We start from the raw sequence: 20,705 nt of genomic DNA on the forward strand, positions 1-20,705 counted from the left end.
TCAGAACACCAAAAATTAAAAAAGGGAATTTTCAAAAATAAGTTCATTTTGTAGCGCACAACTTCCTGAAGAGTCTGAAACATAAAGCATATAACTTCCAGGAAATGTAAGATACGTTATTTGGTATTAAGTGTGCAGTGCAGTGCCACGCCTCTTCAAACAACATTCTTATAGCGCACGTCACTGTATTTCGCTCTGTGGAACTCAAAAGTATATAATTTGTAATCGATGCCATCAAACCATTTCAGGACAGTGGAAATAGAAATGTCCTGTACTGCCTATCCTGCTCCCAGTCAGCCGGTTTGACATTCTGCACAGCCCCTCGCAATTAATACTGGATAGGATTATTTGTAACCAGGAGAAAAAGTTCACAAAATCTGGACTCTTCGTTGCCTTTTAGCTAATAACTTGCTGTTCTGTGTAACATAAAATTAAATATAGGATACCTAAAACCAGTAAAGACAAGAGACAGGCAAGACAGTACACATTTCTTCAATTCCTATGTCCTAGCGATTTTTCTCTCTAATCTTGGTATAACTTTACATCGCGTTCTTTCATTTCTGCGAAAGAACTATTACCTTATCACAGTTCGTTAAACTTTCTACTACATGAAAAATGTAAATGTCGTTGTCTAATACCGAAAAAGCATTTAATACAATTAGTACCCAAGACTGGTGTGGTTTCTCGATCTGATTACGTCTATTTTGTCACTGTGTTCCGGATGAAACAAAATAGGCCTTCCTAATATTGCAGCAGTTGTAACACACACCAAATAAGCGACACTGTTTTGGCAATAACGACATTTTTATAATACGACAATAAATTCACGAAGTACCAATACGAAATAGTTTGACATTTCATTCATGCGCTCCAGTTTCTCATGTACGAGACCGAGAAGTAGTAGAATGAAATTTTTGTGTAAATTTGGAATTGTTATATTCTTCCATTATTTGTGTGATGTCCCCGTTACTTCTCCTTCCTCGTTATAAAAAACAGGCTTGTTGTTGTTGTGGTGGTGGTCTTCAGTCCTGAGACTGGTTTGATGCAGCTCTCCATGCTACTCTATCCTGCGCATGCTTCTTCATCTCCCAGTACCTACTGCAACCTACATCCTTCTGAATCTGCTTAGTGTATTCATCCCTTGGTCTCCCTCTACGATTCTTACCCTCCACGCTGCCCTCCAATACTAAATTGGTGATCCCTCGATGTCTCAGAACATGTCCTACCAACCGATCCCTTCTTCTAGTCAAGTTGTGCCACAAGCTCCTCTTCTCCCCAATTCTATTCAATACCGCCTCATTAGTTATGTGATCAACCCATCTAATCCAAAGCATTCTTCTGTAGCACCACATTTCGAAAGCTTCTATTCCCTTCTTGTCTAACCTATTTATCGTCCACGTTTCACTTCCATACATGGCTACACTCCATACAAATACTTTGAGAAACGACATCCTGAAACTTAAATCAATACTCGATGGTAACAAATTTCTCTTCTTAAGAAACGCTTTCCTAGGCATTGCCAGTCTACATTTTATATCCTCTCTACTTCGACCATCATCAGTTATTATGCTCCCCAAATAGCAAAACTCCTTTACTACTTTAAGTGTGTCATTTCCTAATCTAATTCCTTCAGCATCACCCGACTTAATTCGACTACATTCCATTATCCTCGTTTTGCTTTTGTTGATGTTCATCTTATACCCTCCTTTCAAGATACTGTCCGTTCCGTTCAACTTCTCTTCCAAGTCCTTTGCTGTCTCTGACAGAATTACAATGTAATCGGCGAACCTCAAAATTTTTATTTCTTCTCCATGGATTTTAATACCTACTCCGAACTTTTCTTTTGTTTGCTGTATTGCTTGCTCAATATACAGATTGAATAACATCAGGGATAGGCTACAACCCTGTCTCACTCCCTTACCAACCACTGCTTCCCTTTCATACCCCTCGACTCTTATAACTGCCATCCTGTTTCTGTACAAATTGTAAATAGCCTTTCGCTCCCTGTATTTTACCCCTGCCACCTTCAGAATTCGAAAGAGAGTATTCCAATCAACATTGTCAAAAGCTTCCTCTAAGTATACAAATGCTAGAAACGTAGGTTTGCCTTTCCTTAATCTTTCTTCTAAGATAAGCCGTAGGGTCAGTATTGCCTCACGTGTTCCAATATTTCTACGGAATCCAAACTGATCTTCCCCGAGGTCGGCTTCAATCAGTTTTTCCATTCGCGTTTTTCCATTGGCGTTAGTATTTAGCGGCTGTGACTTATTAAACTGATAGTTCGGTAATTTTCACATCTGTCAACACCTGCTTTCTATGGGATTGGGATTATTACATTCTTCTTGAGGTCTGAGGGTATTCGCCTGTCTCATACATGTTGCTCACCAGATGGTAGAGTTTTGTCAGTACTGGCTCCCCCAAGGCCGTCAGTAGTTCTAATGGAATGTTGTCTACTCCCGGGGCCTTGTTTCGACTTAGGTCTTCCAGTGCTCTGTCAAACTCTTCACGCAGTATCGTATCTCCCATTTCATCTTCATCTACATCCTCTTCCATTTCCATAATACTGTCCTCGTGTACATCGCCCTTGTATAGACCCTCTATATACTCCTTCCACATTTCTGCTTTCCCTTCTTTGCTTGGAACTGGGTTTCCATCTGAACTCTTGATATTCATACAAGTGGTTCTCTTTTCTCCAAACGTCTCTTTAATTTTCCTGTAGGCAGTATCTATCTTACCACTAGTGAGATAAGTCTCTACGTCCTTACATTTGTCCTCTAGCCATCCCTGCTTAGCCACTTTGCACTTCCTGTCCATCTCGTTTGTATTCCTTTTTGCCTGCTTCATTTACTACGTTTTTATATTTTCTACTTTCATCAATTAAATTCAATATTTCTTCTGTTACCCAAGGATTTCTACTAGCCCTCGTCTTTTTACCTACTTAATCCTCTGCTGCCATCCCTATTTCACCCTCAAAGCTACCCATTCTTCTACTGTATTGCTTTCCCCCATTCCTGTCAATTGTTCCCTTAAGCTCTCCCTGAAACTCTGTACAACCTCTGGTTCTTTCAGTTTATTCTGATCCCATCTCCTTAAATTCCCACCTTTTTGCAGTTTCTTCAGTTTTAATCTAGAGTTCATAACCAATAGATTGTGGTCAGTCCACATCTGCCCCTGGAAATGTCTTAAAATTTAAAATCTGGTTCCTAAATCTCTGTCTTACAAGCTGACCGGAGTAAATACTATGAAAGACGCACAGGAGAGGATGACTGATACAAAATTTCGCCGGACATGTTGCATAATTTTGTCTCTGACCGGGGTTCCAATAAAATTACATTTTCGGAAAATCGCGAAAGCCTTCTCTGTGGTAATAATTGTATAACAGCACTTGGGACATTTGAAGAAAAGTGGCTTCTGCTCATGCTTCGAGTCGAAGTTCTGCACATGCTGGAACAGTTCGTGCACTATGCTAGAGTCCGTACATAAACTGTGCAACGAATTTGTTGCTTCAGTGAAGAAGGATAATACCAGTTACAAATTACAGAGGTATTAGAATGAAGTTGCAGGAAGAACAGTAGATTTCCTGAAGGGGGTACATATGAATTAGAAGGGAAAAAAGAACCTACAATCCAGTTAATTCCTCTTTGGTTTTACAAACTGCAGAAAATATGCAGCATCAAAGAAATGACTGTGAGGTAGCTCAATTACTGCAGTTACATGTTATGTTTCATCACGATACGAGGGAAAAATACTCGCAATTAACTATTGTAGCTGATGTATTTTGGCAGATATGTATGTCTTAACATGAGGAACAAGGGATTAAAAATACCGTCCTGACTTTTCACTTCCAACCATGAAATTGCTAGGTTCGTTTTGTGGTCCTTCCGTTACTTCAATATGTTTAACACAAATGAAAATGTATGAGGAATGTGTGGAAGCAGTTCAGGTGCAACATGAAACAATTAACGTAGTCGTTTTTGTGTAGTTAGTGTACTGTGTCTCATAGCAAAACGAAGTACTGGGCGCAAATTAAAGTGCAGGTAGTCACAGAGATCCAGTGTGGGCTGTAATTATCGTATGGCACCGAAACTTGAAACATATTCTAATGAGATAATACGGAACCGAATAACGCTGGAAAAAATCAGTACTAGGTTTGGCCACCAGGTGAAAATCTGTGTCTGTGAATGTAAGAAAGACGTATAGAATTGTTTCTGTACGAAACGGATTAGAAATTGGACATGGGCATACATGTCAGACAAGTGGAGAGGCACAATCTTCATTTTATTACTAACCGCCACCTACACAATGTGTTCAATATGAGCGCCATTGACTAATGTCGCGGCAGCATGCTTCGCAATTTCCGTATCATCACTAAATTGCCCCTCCACTATTTTGCAAGGACTAAATACTTGATTCCAAATGTAGGTAAATATATTCGTTGTTAGTTCTCAAACATTTACACCGAAATGTACCAGACAGAGATCTACATATTTCTAGCACTTCGCTCATAGTGCGTAATTTACGATTTTCCCGTATATAGATGGAGGTCATAGAGCATTCCCACATTCTTAGGATAAAGTTAGAGACTCAAAGATCTCCTCACATTGTCTTTAACCGACCCTCCCTGCAGCACTGTCACTGATTTCACATGCAGCTGAACAGAAGTAGACCACTATATTCCGCGTGCTGTGAAGGAATAGAGCGGCCCGGGCCCATAACTATTGTTCCGCACCAATCTCGCTTACGGTACTGACAAAAGTGCACGAGATTCTTCCAGATGCACCCATGTCGAGGACGTTAGCACCACTTATTGGTGTATAGTAGTAGATCTGAAAGCGTTGTGATGTAATAGAGAAGACGGACATAAAACTTGTGATTTTTACGCACAATGAAACTCTAGACGTACAGAATTTGAATCATTTTATCTAAATCAACGGCGCTATCAAATGTAGTTCGTTCTAGTGTCTAGCGTCAGTACCAAGAAGGTATTTGTTGTGTTGGCAGAAGAGCCAACACCGTGTTACTACAGGAGACCGAAATGCATGCGTTTTAGCTCACGCAGGATGGCGTGAGGAGAGAACTATACTGACGCGAGGCCTAGAACATGACAAGGAATTACAATTCAGAAAGCGGACATAACTAGTTTGACACTTAACTTTAATCGATTAATGAAGAACGTCGCTCTTGATGGTACATGATTCACAATATTGTCTGTTCAGAATTCATTCTAATTACTGAATATGGCGCCTTCCTAGGTCGTAGCAAATGACGTAGTTGAAGACTATGCTAAACTGTCGTCTCTGTAAATGAGAGCGTATATAGACAGTGAACCATCGCTGGCAAAGTCGGCTGTACAACTGGAGCGAGTGCTAGGGAGTCTCTCTAGACGAGACCTGACGTCTGGCGGCGCTCGGTCTGCAATCACTGATAGTGGCGACACGCGGGTCCGACGTATACTAACGGACCGCGGCCGATTTAAAGGCTACCACCTAGCAAGTGTGGTGTCTGGCGGTGACACCACATTCCTCCCCCGCAAATCGGCGGACGGTTGTGGTATAAGGCCTCCGCCCGCCGTGGGGCGGACCCCATGTTGACGTATGCGGTGAGGTGGGGATCCCAACAACAGGTGGGGCTGTGCCACCCGCACCCTGCCATTCAGACCGCGGGGAGCTAGGGAACGCCTGAAAACCTACTCCAGGGTGCACGCCCACATGCGGTGTATGCGCCCGTAGAGAGACAGGAGGGGCCGAATGGTCGAGCTCCATCGGGCCAGGGCACCCGTCGGGTGAAGACGACATATGGTCCGGAGTGGGCAAGAGTTCCATATCGAAGGACAACTGGTCCCGGGTAGCGATCGGCGGCGCCTGACCCAGGAAGGCGCCAGACGGCTGCAGCGTCGCGTCCACTGCGGCGGCGGCGGCGGCGGCGGCGGCGGCGGCGCCATGGGGCAAAATGGAAGGCAGCGTCGGTAACACCTGGGGCTGAGGCGAGCCAGTAGATGGGTCCCCGTGGCGCTGACCGGACGGCACCGTCGCTGAAAGCAGACGGCGAGCGGCAGATCCCGTGCGACGACAGAGGCGCAGCTGATTGAGATGCCGGCTCACCTCACCAGAGGCCCCCAAAACCAGATACATAGCGCGTTCGAGGCAGCGAATAATGCGCCCTTCGAGCCAACGCCGTGAAGCTCGATAGTGGCGGTAGCAGACAACGTCGCTTGGGCCAAAGCAGGTGTCTGCCGCTGCACAGGAACCAGATGCGGCGGATGTAGCAAGGACATAGAGGTCCGATGATGGCGACCGTGGAGCAACTCAGCCGGCGAGCGACCATCTCGGGGCTGAGAGCGATACGAGGACAAGAAGAGCAATAACGCCTCCTCCCGAGAATGCGACTCTTTCAACTTCAACATCGGTGACTTGACCAATCGTTCAGCTGCACCGTTGGACTGTGGCGAAAACGGCACGGACGTCAGATGTTGAATACCATTGGCCTTGCAGAATGACTGAAATTCTGTGGACATGAATTGTGGGCCATTGGCGGAAACAATTGTCTGTGGAAGACCTTCAATGCAAAAGATAGCAGATAACGCTTGGATGGTGGCAGTGCTGTCATGGAAGACATCTAGACAACAAAAGGAAAATTACTGAATGAATCTATCACAACCAACCATCGAGCATTCCAGAATGGACCAGCAAAATCGACGTGTAAGCGTTGCCAAGGGAAAGTGGCTTTTGGCCATGCAAAGTATTTCCGCGGTGGTGCTGATTATTGTTCGGCACACACTACGCAACAAGAGCACATATTCGTAATCGCGGCATCGATTCCGAACCAAGTACAGTGCTGACGAGCAAGTGGTTTCGTTCTCACTGTACCCCAATGCCCTTGGTGGAGAAGCTTTAAGACAGAGGACTGTAACGAACGTGGTACCACGACCCTGGACTGATCATTATCAGAACGCAACAGCAAAACATCAAGGCGAACAAAGTCTCTCCTTGTGAGCAAAAAATCGGCGAACCAACGAATCCCCGATCCGTGACTTTGACAAGGGCCATTGCGTAACAACAAAACGCAGAACGGTACGAAGGACAGGGTCGGCAGTTGTGGTTGTAGCTACGCGACGAAAATCAATCGGAAACGATTCGACCACGTCATCGGTTTCCGAATCAATGAACGTGCAAGCAAGTTCGGAGGAATCGAATGCCCTATCCTCAGCAGCAGGCAAATGGGACAACGCATCGGCGTTTCCGTGCTTAGCAGTGGACCGATAGAAGATATCGTAGCGGTACTGCGAGAGGAAAATAGACCAGCGAATTAATTTCTGCGCTTTACGTGGAGATACAGCCTTGTTCGGATGAAAACTTGGTTTGTGGTCTGTGATTATGGTAAAGTGACGACCATACAAGTAGTCATGAAACTTTGTAACACCAAATACGAGAGCCAATGCTTCTTTCTCGATCTGTGAATAATTTCTCTGCGCAGACGATAACAATTTGCACGCAAAGGCAATAGGGCGATCGTGCGATCCATCATTGTGCGGAAGCACAGCACCGATCCCGAAATCCGATGCATCCACCATCAACAAAACGGGTTTCCGGGGATCGAATGGCGTATGGCAAGTATTTGGAAGGCAATGCTGATTTCAACCGGCGAAAGGCGCGTTCGCATTCTGTCGTCCAGACGAATGGAACACCTTTACGGCGTAAGCGATGAAGAGGAGCTGAAATGGAAGAGGCATGCGGCACTTATGTGTGATAATACTTGATTTTTTTCCCAGCACACTCTCTATAGCTGCTTCAACTTCTGCGGCGAAGGAAAGTCTTGTATGGCACGGAGGTGCGTGGGACTAGGATGTATGCCTTGGGCGTTGAGTACATGGCCCATGTATGGCAAGTCATGAGCAAAAAACACACATTCGTCCTTCCGCAAGGGAAGACGATTATGTCACAAGACCTGAAATAATGTTCTGAGAGTGGCTAAATGTTCTTCTTCCATCTTTCCGGAGATCACAATATCGTCCAGATAGTTTGCTGCAGTAGGGACCGAGGCACAAAAAGGTTGTAGATATTGCTGAAACAATGCAGGGCGGATGCACACCCGAATGGCAGTCGTTTGAATTGATACAAACCAAGATGCGTGTTAACCACCAAAACGCGCTGGGATTCATCGTCCACCGGTATTTGCAAGTATGCATCTGCTAGGTCGAACTTCGAAACATATTTGCCCGGGCACAGTTTGTCGAAAAGATCTTCCGGGCGGGGTAAAGGAAAAGCTGCAATCACTAGTTGTGGATTCACTGTTGCCTTGAATACCACACAAAGTCTAAATTTTCCCGAAGGTTTTTGCAAAATTACTGAGGGTGATGCCCAAGAGAAGCCTGCACACGTTCAATTACTCCTTGTGATTCCAAATCGTGTAATATTTTTGCAACCTCATCACGCAATGCGTGGGGAACATTGCGCGCTCTGAAAAATTTCAGTTCCAAATGTGTTTTATATTTCTTAGCGCAACCGATGCCCGGTGCAAAAATGTCTGCAAATTCTTCACATAGACGAGAAACACTGTCTGAACGCACAGTCTAGTTCGCTGATAGGACCTGATTTACTATAGACAAGTTAAACAACTGAAATGAATCGAAACAAAACAAGTTCACTGCAGAAGAAGAAAGAAGGACGTAAAATGACACAAGTTTTGTTTGTCCTTTGTATGTTGCAAGAAGGCTGCACTGTCCTAACACAGGAATTTCTTGACCTGAACAGGTAGTTAACGTAACATGTGCGGCACGCAACGGAGGTGTGCCCAGCAGTTTGTGTCTTGATTGATCAGTGAAACTGCAGCTCCTGTATCGAGCTGGAATGGTATCGCTTTGCCGTTAATGTCCAAGTCTACAAAAAGTTTGTCCTGCTGACAAGAGCGACCGTCTCGTGGAACGTGAACTGACACTGGTACAATGTCACTTGCGACTTGAAGGCAGTTCCGGCGATGTCGACGCACACTATTTGTGGGACAAACAGTCACTGTTAGAGAGAGTGGCACTGGGCGGCGTGGCATGAACTATATGAATTTCCATGGGAGAAGTGTCGCGGGCCTGAGTAACCCTGGTTCGATTTCGGCGCGAAGCAAAGGGCCTAGAATGGTTGTGAGTGTCCGATCTGAGATTTTTCTGGCAAACACTCTGAACATGGCCTTTCTTATTACAGTAAAAGCAAATAGCTTGTCGTATCGAGGTAGTCCCAGCGGACTGAATTTCTTCAAGGTATTGTTTGTTTTATTGTAAATAATTTCAGTGTTGTACGTTAGCAAGAGCATTTGAAATTTCTTTAATGTTTGAATATTATTACTATCACTAACGCCTGTAGCTCGGAGGATGCTGTGCGCTTCATGACGTGTTTCTGACCTGAGAGATAGCTTTGTGGGGGCGTTGCAGAGTAGAGTGAGTGTGTTTACACTTCGTGGCATGCGGTCGCATCTGTAGTGGTTCTAAAGTACTGACAAACTTGTCTGTGCACTGTATTATGTTACTAAATTTAGTACTTTTCAACGGTGTCTCGTGCTGTTTCTCGAGAAATGAAGGATGAATAAACTTTCGGAAACATCCGCTTCGCTGTGTTTAGTTTCGTTGAGTGTTGAATTTTTGTTTTTTCCTGATTTTGCTATTAGTAGTGGTTTAGTATTAATAAGTTTTCTTTCTTAGCAGAGTGCAAAATTCGAGGTAACTAGTATTAGTTTTAAAATCCTTCTACTGCAGTAACTGAACTTAGGTAACATAGTAAAATTTTTACAGATACTGAAAAAAACTAAACGCCTAGGAGTTAAAAGAGTGGACTTTATCGTAGGTTTGAAAGTAGTGGGTTCCGGTAACAGAGTTGATTAAAATATTTTACTTGGGGGGGGGGGGGGGGGAGGGAGGGAGGGGGAAACAGCGGGCATTCTAGCGATATGCTCTCCCGGAAACGTAGACTTTGTAGCAGAAATAAATTAATGGTGAAGCAGTAGAGTAAGGTAGGTACTCTTGAGGTGCAGTTACAAAACGCAAAGGAGGAACTAGGTAGGATTAGGGAGGAGAATGGTGTTTGGGTATGGGAGCTGGCAGTTGATAAGAAGGCCGCTAGGAGGAGGAGATATTCAGACAGTTGTATTTCGCCTATCGCCAATAGATTTTATGAACCGTCGGAGTTTAATGGGAAGGAGCCTCTTGTAGCTGTATGTGTAGGAAATGCGCAGCACACTCAGCAGCTAAGGTCGCTAACACAGCTGCATTTTCAAATAGGAGGTTCTGCTACTAAAAAGCTCTCATGGCAGATGTATAGACCAGCAGGAAATGTTGGGGAGTGAGTACCAGGTCACCAGCATTGCGAAACCTAGTGCAGGATTGTCTCAACTGACAGTTAACTTAGGGAAATTATGAAGAATTTTGTGAAACATGAGAAGTTGGTGAATCGTGTGAGGGGGTTGGGGATAGTCTTGATATGGAGGGGGAGTATGATTCAGGTGCTGACCTGGAAAAGAATGTCGTTGTTAGGCGTGTCAACATGGGGCTCGAGAAGGCACTGATGGTGGAGAGCACAGTTCAGATTGTACAGGTGCCTGTAGACCCTATCGATAGATTGGGTTTCACTAGGCGTGTTCTGCAACTTAGTAGATATGGGAAGGGGAGGTTGGCAAAGCTTATAGGTGGCAGTGTAGTGGGTGGTAGTGGGATTGCTCTTGAGAAAACTACTGCAGTAGTTGGCGTTAGAGCTGCACCTGTTTTAGACTGAAGTTAAATGAGGTATCCTCTGCTTAAAGGAAGACTCTCTGACAAAGAAAGTACCCTCGAAGGAGGCCAGTCATCTAAGTAGTGAACGAATTAACATAGTTTATGAAAATATAAGAGGTATTAGAGATATAGTGAACTGCTTATACATGTGGACTCTGAAATATTGGTACATCGGAGCACCACTTAAATAGTGTGACAATTCAGAGGCTTCCTTTACCAGGATACAGATTAACTGGCTGTTTTTCAAGGATTTCTTTGTGGAGTGGGGCCGTGATCATGTATTCGATTTGAGTCCATAGATGTATCAAAACACTACACTGAAAGGGTATTTGAATGTTGTGCTGGAGTAATTGAATTTAGTGAAACAAAGATTTTAACTATAGTTATTTATAGGCCCCATTAACTCTGACTTCACAATATTTCTGCTCAATCTAGAGAGTTTTCATGGTCCACTTTATAGAAAGTATCCTCCATGAAATTAGTTCATGTGGTGACTTCGATATGAGTTTTGCGTGTTACTGTGCAAGAAAAAGGTTATTGCGAATCTCCTACATTCGTATGATCTGATGAACCTGCATTTCTTCCAACCAGGGTGCAGGTGAACAGTAGCACAATCATAGTGAAATACACCGAAGCCGGATACCAGTGTAGGAAAGGAGGACAATTTATTTATTTGATTGATCACACGTGCACTCCCACAAAATAAATCCCTGCATCCATTTTTGTGAGATCTGTGAAATGAATGATAGTATGGTCGTCTGCTAACTGCAGATTTTGAATGTGCAATATATGATCATCTTTGAGACGGTCCTTTGGTCACCTTTGGTCGAACCAAAGAGATGAAATTTACCTGAGCTTTGAGCGCCTGAAATGTGGCTGGCCAATACGGTAGCATGGTGCTCCCCTACCTGGACGAAGGTGCGAGCTGACCTGAAGAATGGCCATGTTTCAGGACTCGGGCGCTGGATCTTGTGTTGGTAAGACCTGTCTTAGGTGTGCTCTGTAAAGACAAAAGAGTGGAGAGAATGGTATGGATGTGAAATATAATAATTTCTCTATTTCAGGAACTTTTGGGGGGAGAATTAAATGAGAGGCAGGTAATATTAAGGGGATCGTAGTAATCTTCGGAAGTGACCAACAGTCACAATGAAACCACGTGTAGCAATAAGTTGAAATACTTGCGAGTGCTAGTACTAAGTTGAAATATTTCAGAGTGTTAAAGTTAAGCTGAATTACTGGCATGTGCACTATAAGTTGGAAATATTTAAGAAATGGCGTATGGAGGACTTGAAATTAGAGACGAGTACTTCCACGTGGTGAGTACTGAATGAGTCTCAATCTGTGTATGAGACAAAGGATAAAGAGAAGTCCTCGTCCGTGGTATCAGTTGAGGACTCGCGTGTGTGACGCACATGTTCTTAATATTACTTTGCGTGATACGTTTCCGTGTGACGCTTGATTCAAACTCTAATACTCTGAGAGAGAAGCAAGGTGAGTCAGCCGTCTATCCAGCAACGCCACTTGGCTTGCACTGCACAGGGAGACGTGCAAATATCCTCCAAGAGTTCGTAGTAGGAAAGAAAAGATACGAAGTGGGGCAGTGTCGTGTGAAACTGGGATGAATACTAATTGAAGTGGGAAAGCTGAAAGTGAAGTGATCCTAACATTGTGACTATTCTTTGTGATGTATTGCATGTTGCCAGTGTGATGTACTTCATGTAATTTATGTATGTGTGGTTTGCATGGGAGTGTAGCAAGATAGGTTCAGAGGCAGTGGGTTATGCATGTTCCTTTTTGTACCGCTCGGTCTGGAGTAAATTTTCGTTATGATGGGTGTGAGAGTCGAAATGTGAGATATAACAAAAGATGCACCATCCTATCCAGAAAGTGCACTGTAGTGTTAGATAATTACGAGAACATAAGATAGAGAATCACCAATGTAAAACCATGAGCACTGGGCGGAGTTTCTCATGTGTAATTGATGTATAAAATGTAATGGTGTGTTTAGGTTATCTCTGAATCATAATAGAATTTATCGGAATAAAAAAGATAGCGAAAAGAAAAAGAATGGTGGCCTTGTTCTTCGAACAGTGTGTAGTCATGACATCCAGAATTTATGTGTGCGCCATTCATATTCAGTGCGATAGCCACGTGTTGATCAAAGCCGATGGGTAAGAAAGAAAATGTGGTATTGCCAGAGCGTAGTAAACAATCGTAGTTGTGTATATTAATAATAGTCAGATGTGCGTTATCAGTTTCCGTTACGTAAATAATTTGTAGCTTAATTGTGGGTACTAGAGCTCATAATCAGTCATTGATGTTGCTCGATAAATAAAAATAAATCCACTCGCTTGGCAGACCACTCATCTTGCAGGCCTGACTGCTTGATGCCACAGTATGAGCAAGGCATGTGGGTGCCTCTCAATAGATATTTTTATTTATTCTTTATTACTAGATACGCGTTCTATCAATAAAATGCTGAATGGCCTTTCAGACCACTATGCACAAATTTTTGTACTCAGACAAATGTTTTATATAATTACGAACTACACAGAGATAGTAATCTGACGATAGAAGAATATTTTAAATCTCATTAAGGAATAAGAGTGACAGGACAGATACAATGTTTCCCTTCATCTACATGGCTACTCTGCAATTCACACTTCAGTGCCTGGCAGAGGGTTCATCGAACCATTTTCATACTAATTCTCTGCCATTCCACTCTCGAATGGCGCGAGGTGGTTCAACAACTGTGAATGCTATATTCTCTTTTCTTTGCGAGGTACTGGATGGATTAAACAAACGGGGAGGAGTGGCTCACAATAGCGTCACATCTTACTGTAAGAACAGATAGCAACAGGTCATTCTCCACAGTACTGAGAATGGCTGTGATGTGGGGTCCGAGAGGGGCATGGCTAAATGTGGGGTGCCCCAGGGATCTGTGACGCGCCACTCCTGTTCCTCATTTCTATAAATGATGCACCTTCTAAAATATTTCTGTTTGCTGATGGCACAACTTGGTAGTAACGGATGTTGTGGGCAACATAGGCACTTTTTGAAACAGTACAGTTCGAGATAAAAGTTCAAGGCTTGTAGAAAATAAACTAACACTCAATCACAATAAGACTCATTATTACACTTTCTAACACACAATTCAACAAATCTCGACGTCCTAATTACACAGTGAGAAAGAACTGTCGTGCATCTTGTTCAAAGATTTAATGCTGCCTTTCTTACTATCAGAACAGTATCAGAAGTAAGTGATAGTTCGTCACTCACAGTAGTCTACTTCAGTTACTTTCACTCACTATGTATGGTATTATATTTAGGGATAACTTTTCCCATTCTCAAAGGGTATTTTTTGGCTCAGAAACGGGCGGTTCGGACAAAAAGTGGTGCAAGTTCGCGAACTTCTAGCCGACTCCTTTTCATTATGTTGGATATTCTGACACTGGTGTCTCAGTATACACTGAAGAGCCGAAATACTTTGACCAATTCCCACCGCGACGCTGGATGTCGCCTAATGCCGTTGTGGGCATGTGAAGTGGTAACAAAAGTACCTAAGGGGAACGGACGCGAACGGGAGATGACGCTAGCAAAGATACGGGCAGCAAATAGGGAAATCCATTGAGTTAAGTGACAAACGTCAGATTATCATTACACAAAGGCTGTGAACGAGTGTTTGGAAAATGGCGAAGCTGGTCGAATGTTCAGGTGCTACTGCAGTGAACATCTACGGAACGAGGTATGACAGTGAAGCTACCAGTAGGCACTAAATGATTGGACGTCCACGACACTTGATAGGAGGTGGGTTTCGGAGGCTTGTGTTCTCTGTAAAGTAGATGGAGGGTGACCTGTGGCATCTCTGTCGGAAGACCAGAGTGCTGGTGCACGCACAAGTGTTTCGCAGCACACTGTTCATCGTTGAACACAGCGCACCGCAGCAGACCACCCTGCGTGATCACATGTTGACCAAATGACATCGTCAATTACGACTGCAGTCGGCACGGGACAATCGGGATTCGACCGTCGGAAATGGAACCTGTCGGCTCTTCTGGTGAATCATATATGAGCTACACTACGTCGATGGTCGCTTCCACAAACACCGTCATCGAGGTGAGTGGCAACTAGACATGCACGGCGCGGACACATGCCGGTGGGAGCAGTATTATGCTATGGAAGACATTCTCCAGCGCTTGCATGGGACCTGTGGTAGTAACCGAAGGCACGCTGACAGCTGCGAACAACCTGCATCCCTTCATGCTTAACGTCATCCCCGACGGCGATGCAATCTTTGTATAACTGTCCGTCTCGGAAGCAGAACCGTGCTACAGTGTTTTGAGAAGCATTATAACGAATTTACGTTGATGTCTCGGTGATCAAATTCGCCTGATGTTTTCCTATGGAACGCACCTGGGTCGCTATCGAGTGCCATCACAGCGTACGCAAGTCAGTGGCCGTTATTCACGCGAATTTCATGACCTGTGCTTAGATATCCAATGCCACACACCTCCACCAACCTACCAACAAACTGTAGGATCTCTGATACGCATAATCAGTGATTTATTGCAAAGACGGACAGACAAGCTATTAAGCAGGTGGTCATAATGTTTTGGCTCACTAATTATATTCTTAAATGTCGTTTCTTGTTAACAGTATCAACTTACTCCCAAGAGCTAGCAGCTTTCATTCAAGTAATACTAGCAGAAATTCAATCTTCATTTGAATCGCAACTCCTTGATCTTGTGCAGAAAGGCGTACAATATTCTGCTACATCCATTTTGAAAACGCTATCTCAAGAATTCGAAATCGTAGCAGTAATCCACGCTCTTTCAAATTTAAACTTAAGAGCTTCCTAATGGGTCACTACTCCTGTTCTATCGAGGAGTTCCTTGAAAAGTTAATTCTATGTTACATTGTTGACTGTGTTTATATCAACTTACAGCTTACCGTCTTTTCAGAAATAATATTTATTTTGTGTCATCTATTTCCTTTGTAATTTCATATACTGAAGCGTTTCATGAGCATGGAGATTCGCTTCTAGGTTTCGTCCTGCCGAGGTACACGTGTAGACACCATAGATAGACCTTTCTCTAGCCTACCGTAAATTGTGCAGAAGAAATGACTGCCACCATGTCCAGCCCATCTAATGAAGAGAGAGAATAACATAACAGAATACATTTTACTCTTCTGACAGTTGATGCAACCTATACGGAAATTTACAAATCCTTTGATATATCACAGAGGTCGATAGGGTTAATACTCAACGACGATGAAATTAATCCTCGATTAAGCCACATGAAACTAATTTTCCCCTGCAGTCGAATATCATCGTAGGCTTGCCTAACCAGAGGAGATATCCATAACAACTTGAAATATGGTGAACAGCCACAAAGGCTGTTCCGGCCGTTATTTTCAATTAGAGACCACGGCTACTTCTTGGCGGATGGACAGCATTCTGTCCCCTTTCGACGAGTGCCCGCCACTCCAGGGAACCCTTGCAGCCCAGAACAAATCTTAAGCGTCACTTCGGTTAGTTTGGATACGGGTACTTCTTTCTGCCGGTGGGTGCTTAGTGTGTTGCGATACAAAACTGACGGGAGAGGCCCCGTCTTCCTCAGTTGCTTCCAGTGGTTAATTGGAGCAGCTCCGTGGAGTTCAGTAGCACAGAAGCTGCCCAGTTTTGTACGTCTTCGAGCTTGCCTACTGTTCTCAGTAGCAGCCGTGGACCTTAAAACACCGGTTCCAAATATTTCGCATTACAGGTAACGCAGCCTCGATTATTTGTGATGCGTACCATCACAAAAAATGCTTAAGAATTATGACGATCCTGGGAAATGAACAGCTCCTCTACAAAAATCAACACGGATTCCGCAGACAGAGACGCTATGAAACTCAGCTCGCTCTGTTCCTCCATGAGATCCACAGCGCAGTGGACAACGGCGCTCAGGTTGATGCCGTGTTCCTGGAGTTCAGTAGGGCATTTCACACCGTCCCGCATTGCCGTTAAATGAAAAGAAATACGAGGTTATGGAGTGTCGCAGCAGACCTGCGATTGGATTCAAGACTTTCTTGCAGATACAACACAACACGTCGCTCCTAATGGAACTAAATCGACAGATGTAAAAATAAAATCTGGAGTACCACAGGGAAGGGTGATACAACCTTTGTTGTTCATAATAGAAATAAATGCTCTAGCAGAGAGCGTCGGATGTTCTTTAAGGCTACTCGCAGATGATGCAGTTCTTTAGACAGAAGTAGCAACGCCAGAAGACAGTAAGAATTTGCAGAACGACCTGCAGAGAATTGATGAATGGTGCAGACGGTGGCAGTTGGCTCTGATAATGTAACATATTGCGCATACATACGAAAACAAATGCACTACTGTACAGCTACACTGTTGGTGACAAACAGCTGGAGACAGCGTCTGTCGTAAAATATCTAGGCGTAAATATCCAGAGCAATCATAAGTGGAATGACCATACAAAACAGTTAGTGCATAAAGCAGACACACGACTAAGATTCATCGGAAGACTCCAGGAAATGTAACTTACTCACGAAGGAAGTGGCTTATAAGCCGCTTGTTCGCCCGATTCTTGAGTATTGGTCATCTCTTTGAGATCCCTATCAGGTAAGACAGACAGAGGAGATAGAGAGGATCCAAAGAAGGGTGGGGAGTTCCATCACGGGATCGGTCACCTGGCGAGAGAGAGAGTTTCGGGGATGATAAACTCCACTGGTAAATGTTACGAGAAAGACGTTAGTAGTAGAGCAAGGTATGTGTCACCCCACTTTCCATTGTTGCCAAATTTATTTAAGATGGCGTTGCTGACGTAATCCAAGATGGCTGCATTTGGAAAGAAGATGGGTCAATTGAGATATGTCCACTAACCTAACCCCAGAAAAAATGGAGGGAATTTTGAATTTTGGCGAGAAAATAGGTCAACTGGGCTATGGCCACTAACCTAACTCTCAAGAAAAAATTGGTGCCAAATTCAAATCCCAACACCATAATGCGTGGAAAACCGTACTTGTCTTTCTTATTATTATTCATTATTATTGTCATTTATTGAGAATGATTATCATTTATTATTATTTATTATCATTTATGTCATGCTCATGTGTATACAGTCCAACTGTGTTAGTTCATACCACTGCCACCAGAGAACGCCGCCGTAACGTCATTCAAGATGGCGGCTTTTGGCGGAAAGATAGGTCAATTCGGCTATGACCAGTAACCTAAGCCTCCAGAAAAAGTCGCCATAAATTTGAATTTGCCAGCTAGGCAGCGACCAGCCCCCGGCTACCAGCGTCCCGGAGCCCACCTTACCACTCGCCTTAAGTAAACTTGTTTTGGGGAGCACTTCATGCTGCATAGCATGGAACCTGTCCATGGCTACATCACAATGGTCGGCCGTTCGATCCAGCATGCGGTTGTCAGGGAATGCACGCTCTAACTTTTGGCGGCAAAGTTGTTTTTCTGGACAGGTTTGAACAGCTGCATATTCACGTCAGACACCCGCTGATCGGTCCGCGTTCCACCACATGTCTGTCACGGACGAAAGAACACCTTTCGCGCTAAAGTCTTTTCGGGACACTGGATTCTTCCCTGACGTCACCCAATGGCCCGAGATGTTTGCTACAAAGTTCTATCACGTGACCAGCTAAAAGCAATTCATTATTATTATTCATTATCTTTTATTATTCATTATTATTCATTATCATTTATTATTTTTATTACTATGCCACCGAGAACGCCGTGCTACATTTTGGCGCTAAAGTTTGCTCAATGGTTGAATGAGCCATGACTGTACAAGAGCACATTATGTCGGTACGAGACCCCTCGCTAGGCTAGCTGACTCTGCCTCCCCTCTCCCTCTCTCTCTCGCACATTGTAACCTAACACGCGCCGCGCGGACTTCCGACCGCTTACATCACACACCCCTGATCGCCCCCTCCATACACGCAACGAACATAGTCTTCTGTAAATATGCTAGCACCTACATCGCGCATGTAACCTATTAATTAAGTACTTAATTCCATTTCAATTTTAATCATATTAAGTAATTCAATTTACAATTTCATATGCGTAATCAAAGGTGTTAAACTACCTACTTTCAAATACTTTTAGAGGACCAGACAGCCACCTCTTCCTATGAACCCTCGCCGAGTTTGAATTCTGTTAGTAAAGAAACGTCGATTGCACTTTCCTTGCCAACCTACGAAAAATGGGCTTAAAGAAAGGACACTTGTACTAAATTCATCCACCTGACCACCACATCCTCCTAGGATCAGGCGCCAAGTGTGAAATCTGCCAGTAAGAAAACGTCACTAGCATCTTCGCTACCAACGTAAGGAAATTGCTGAAAAAGAGGCGTACCACCACCACCACTTCATAGGGGTTGTTGTTGTGATCTTCAGTCCTGAGACTGGTTTGATGCAGCTCTCCATGCTACTCTATCCTGCGCAAGCTTCTTCATCTCCCAGTACTTACTTCAACCTACATCCTTCTGAATCTGCTTGGTGTATTCATCTCTTGGTCTCCCTCTACGATTTTTACCCTCCACGCTGCCCTCCAATACTAAATTGGTGATCCCTTGATGCCTCAGAACATGTCCTACCAACCGATCCCTTCTTCTAGTTACGTAGTGCCACAAACTTCTCTTCTCCCCAACCCTATTCAACACCTCTTTAGTTACGTGATCTACCCATCTAATCTTCAGCATTCTTCTGTAGCACCACATTTCTAAAGCTTCTATTCTCTTCTTGTATAAACTACTTATCGTCCATGTATCACATCCATACATGGCTACACTCCATACAAATACTTTCAGAAACGACTTCCTGACACTTAAATCTATACTCGATTTTAACAAATTTCTCTTCTTCAGAAACGCTGTTCTTGCCATTGCCAGTCTACATTTTATATCCTCTCTACTTCGACCATCATCAGTCATTTTGCTCCCCAAATAGCAAAACTCATTTACTACTTTAAGTGTCTCATTTCCTAATCTAATACCCTCAACATCACCCGACTTAATTCGACTACATTACATTATCATCGTTTTGCTTTTGTTGATGTTCATCTTATATCCTCCTTTCAAGACACTATCCATTTCGTTCAACTGCTCTTCCAAGTCCTTTTCTGTCTCTGACAGAATTAAAATGTCATCGGCGAACCTCAAAGTTTTTATTTCTTCTCCGTGGATTTTAATACCTACTACGAATTTTTCTTTTGTTTCCTTCACTGCTTGCTCAATATACAGATTGAATAACAACGGGGATAGGCTACAGCCCTGTCTCTCTCTCTTCCCAACCAATGCTTCCCTTTCATACCCCTCGACTCTTATAATTGCCATTTGGTTTCTATACAAAATGTAAATACCCTTTCGCTCCCTCTATTTTACCCCAGCCACCTTCAGAATTTGAAAGAGAGTACTCCAGTCAACATTGTCAAAAGCTTCCTCTAAGTCTACAAATGCTAGAAACATAGGTTTGCCTTTCCTTCATCTAGCTTCTAAGCTAAGTCGTAGGGTCAGTATTGCCTCACGTGTTCCAACATTTCTACGGAATCCAAACTGATCTTCCGCAAGGTCGGCTTCTACTAGATTTCCATTCGTATGTAAAGAATTCCCGTTAGTATTTTGCAGCCGTGACTTATTAAATTGATAGTTCGGTAATTTTCACATCTGTCAACACCTGCTTTCTTTGGGATTGGAATTATTATATTCTTCTTGAAGTCTGAGGGTATTTCGCCTGTCTCATACATCTTGCTCACCAGATGGTAGAGTTTTGTCAGGACTGGCTCCCCCAAGACAGTCAGTAGTTCTAATGGAATGTTGACTACTCCCGGGGCCTTGTTTCGACTCAATCTGTCAGTGCTCTGTCAAACTCTTCACGCAGTCTTCCCATTTCATCTTCATCTACATCCTCTTCCATTTCCATAATACTGTCC

The sequence above is a fragment of the Schistocerca americana genome, unplaced genomic scaffold (assembly GCF_021461395.2).
Source record: "Schistocerca americana isolate TAMUIC-IGC-003095 unplaced genomic scaffold, iqSchAmer2.1 HiC_scaffold_41, whole genome shotgun sequence".
Classification (NCBI taxonomy): Eukaryota; Metazoa; Arthropoda; class Insecta; order Orthoptera; family Acrididae; genus Schistocerca; species Schistocerca americana.